Source organism: Nicotiana sylvestris, chromosome 6 (assembly GCF_000393655.2).
Source record: "Nicotiana sylvestris chromosome 6, ASM39365v2, whole genome shotgun sequence".
In the NCBI taxonomy this organism is placed as follows: domain Eukaryota; kingdom Viridiplantae; phylum Streptophyta; class Magnoliopsida; order Solanales; family Solanaceae; genus Nicotiana; species Nicotiana sylvestris.
Genome location: NC_091062.1, coordinates 115,141,421 through 115,145,476, shown reverse-complemented (window position 1 = coordinate 115,145,476; position 4,056 = coordinate 115,141,421). Strand labels below are relative to the sequence as shown.

Here is a 4,056-nt window from a genome sequence, read left to right as displayed (position 1 = left end):
GGTAGCTTAGAAGACTTGAGGCCCAGCTCTAGTCCAATCCCGGGGGATCCTATGCTCAACCTCGGGGCAGCACAGATCGACGTCTATCATGGACAAGTGGGAAATTCCCGAAGGAGGTGATCAAAGCTGACAATGCCTGCAACAAAAGTACAAGTCTGTACCAGACCTTTAAGTAGTTGTACCAGCTACTTTTCCTTGTTATAATTATACATGTACTTTGTTGGAATTTCCTCTCCTATATAAAGGGGACCCTTGCTATTTCTTGCACACATGATATTCAATACAAGAACAAGAATATTCTGTGCTCTCTAACTTAAACACTCTCTATTGTCTTTCCTTTGATTTATTTCTTACTTTATTGTGTTTCATTGAGTGTTCTTCATTTATTACTCATCATTGATCATAAAGAGCCCTCATTAAAGCTCTTAGAACTGTTAGTCCTTCATCGGCTACCCATATCCTACCGCTTATCTCGACCTCGAGGCCCGATATAGGCTAGCTCGAGACCTCGATTCTTAGCTACTCGGTTTGTACAAAGTTCGACCTTCAAGTTCTCATTTTATTTTCTAGTCTCACACTTAGCATCAACTGCCTAACAACTAGCATAAAAATAAATCACGTATTTTTAGAACCACGAAATCAAATCTAATTGAAATTAGCATTTTTGAAGTAAATATCTCTCTCTCTCTCTCTCTCTCTCTCTCTCTCTATATATATATATATATATATATATATATATATATATATATATATATATATATATATATATATATATATATATGATGTAATGCAGTGGATGAGACTGCTCTTTCCTTAACCAAAGGTCTCGGGTTCGAGCCCTGAATATGGAAAAATCCTTGGTAGGGAGCACTTCCTCCCGAATGGGGCCCTAGGCGACGCGAATCCGGATATAGTTGGGTTCTAATGCAGGTTGATGTTTTATCTTAAAGTATATATTTTTATATGTATATCGTCTCATGTTTTGCTCTTGTTTTGTGGATTTTGGATGCAAAATGTGTTAATTTATATTAATTCGGGATGTTTTATGTGTAAGAATCATCTAGAAGCAATTGGGGACGAAAAGTGTGAGATTAGAGCCAAAACGGATGAAAAAAAAAGTTGAATTTTCAGCGCCATAGGTAGTGCCCCACGCCACCTATGGCGCCCCAGATAGTTTGCTCAATTAACCAGTGCTAGGGCCAGTTGGGGCACTGGGTTGGACGCATGTGACGTGATTTTTGTCCAACCTTGCCTGGGACAAGCTTATTTCAGCCCTAAACCGATCCAACACGTATAAAAGCAAGAATAAGCCTATTTTTTGAAGGAAAATACCACTTTGAAGAGGATTTACACACGGGAAACATTCGAGAGCAAGAATATCTCAGATTTCTTCATCTTTTCTTAGTATTTTCAATTATTCAAAACTTATGAATTTGTTTGATACTATCAAGAGTGGCTAAAACCTATTGTGTTGGGGTTGTGATTTAGCTATGAATATTGTTGTTTAACGTTGACTTAACCTTGATTATAATTTACCAATATATTGTTGTTTATTCAATTTTGTGAGTAATTACTTAATTGTCTGGCCAGCAGTTAGCTTCTATTTACTATTTATGTTATGCTTGGGAAAGTCATGTTTAGATTAGAGAAGAATTGTCATGATCTTAACTTTGGGGGGGAGGCGGATTTGTGGTTAGGATAGGAATATACCTAGTCACTGTGCTTAATTAAATATTGTAATCTTAATGCGTTCTTAATAGATTGATTTCATAGGAATATAAGTGTTAATCTATTTTGAATAGGCGAGTAGTACTTTGGGAGAAGTCTATGAGAGAAATTGTTCGATTAATTAGCAACCACGAGGGAATTGTATGAAAGGGATAGTAAACTAGAATACAGTAGGATTGGTGAATCGATCACAACCCTGGAATATTTGTCTCTGCTGAATACACAAAAACCATTTTACTGCTTGATAATTTAGTTACTTCTTAGAATTTTATATAGTATAGTTACATTCTTGAACTCGAATTGGCTCGACTGAATAGCAATCTTAGTGAATTTAGTGGGTAGTTGATACAAGTGTCTGTGGGTTCGACACTCGGTTTATCATTTTATTACTTGTTCGACCACATATACTTGCGTGTACATTTTGGAGCGACAGATTTTTTGTGTCGTTGCCAGGGACTTAAATATTGGCTACTTTCATTGTTTTTTTCGCCAAGTCTAACGCTACTTGATTGTTACTCTGATCTCAGGAACTTTGATTGAATGCGCAGCATCGGAAGCTAGGATAGACTTCAAGTATTTAACCCCAAACCTAAGAGAACATTTCATAGAAGGTTGAGGGAAACAAGGGTCACGAACAATCTTCAGGCATTTGTTCAATTTCCTGTGAACATGGCAGGGGAGAAACAAATGACTGTTCAGGAGGTGGCAATGCTCAACATTGCTAATGTTACCTCTAGCATTGTGAAGCCCAGAATCACTGGGCACTTTGAGCTGAAACAGAGCATGATCAAGCTACTTCATGCGAATGGGCAGTTTATTGGTCTTCAACACGAGTATCCACTTTTCCCGTTCTCTCTAGACTATGTGAGACTCACACTTTTCCCGTTCTCTCTGTTGGGTGAAGCAAAGCAATGGCTGAAGGCTGCACCAACTAATTCTATTACATCATGTAATGATTTGGCAAGGAAAGTTTTGGCAAAGTTCTTCCCTTCAGGCAGAACTGCAAAGATCCGAAGTGAGATAGTCGCCTTCAAACAGAAAGCCGGAGAGTCTTTATACTCAGCTTGGGAGAGGTTCAAGGGGCTCCTCAGAGACTACCCTCATCACAATCAGATAAACAAAGTGTTAGCTCACACTATCATATAAGGTCTATATCCTAAGACAAAGATTGTGGTAGATGCTGCAGCTGGAGGTCAAGTGTTGGAGAAAAGCTTTGATGATATATATGTGTTATTAAACAAATTCTCTAAAAGCAATCCTGATTGGAAAGGAGAGATGGGATGACACACAATGTAAAAATTGGTAGGGGTTCTCGAGTTAGATGTCGCCTCTGCATTATCAGCGCAGATTTCCATATTGACCAACCAAGTCAATCAGGTGACCTTGGTTATTAACAAGCAAAAATCCTAGCCACTACAGTAGGTTCAAATATTTTGTGAAGTCTGTGGAGAAGGTCACATGAGTAATCTATGCCCAGCAAATCAAGAGTCTGTGTATTTTGCGGGTAATGGAAATCGAGGCCAGGCAAACCAGTATGGGAACACTTAGCATCCCAACTAGAGGAACTACCTAAACTTCTCTTGAGGTGAAAATCAAGGTGCTCAGAATTAATACCGACCAAAAGCACCTCAACAACAATATATACCACCTCAAGCTAAACAATAGGCAAACTCAACAAGTCACCTTAAGGAAATTATGAATAAATTGATGGTTGACCAGCAAGCCCAAGCCGCAACAATAAGGAATTTGGAGCGCCAAATGGTACAACTTGCCAGTGCCCAAAATACTTGACCACTTGGGGCTCTTCCTAGCGATACTGAGCGTAATCCTAAAGCTCAAGTCAATGCGGTTACCTTGAGAAAAATTAGAAGAAGTACCAAAGAAAAAGAAGTATATGGCTAGTCCGGAAGGAGAATTAGTTCCCAAGCTAGTTGAGGAGAGATTAGAATGAGATCAGAGGATTAGAGTCAGTAATTGTGACAAGGCAATCACCTCCGTTTCCACAAAGATTGCAGAAGCAAAAAGATGATACTATGTACAAGAAATTCTTAGATATTTTGAGCCAAGTGCGTGTGAATTTTCCTCTGGTGAAAATTTTGCAGAAGTGCCTAAGTATGCAAGGTATCTCAGAGATAATATGGCAAACAAGTGAAGACATACAGAGTTTGAAACAGTTGCACTTACTGAAGAATCAATGCAAGAGTTCAGAGTAAACTTCCTCCTAAGTTGAAGGATCCCGGGAGTTTCACAATTCCTCTATCTTTTGGAAAACAAGAAGTTGGTAGAGGTATGATTTAGGGGCCAGTATAAATTTGATGCCATCCTCTT

General features: G+C 38.7%; 1 non-coding gene across 1 annotated transcript; it reads right to left on the bottom strand.

Annotated features, from left to right (window-relative positions):
• Nucleotides 1-2,735: 2,735 nt before the first annotated feature.
• LOC138872253 (small nucleolar RNA R71) lies at nt 2,736-2,839 on the bottom strand. The gene has a single exon (XR_011400720.1). It is a non-coding gene; the product is annotated as a small nucleolar RNA R71 (small nucleolar RNA).
• Nucleotides 2,840-4,056: the final 1,217 nt, after the last annotated feature.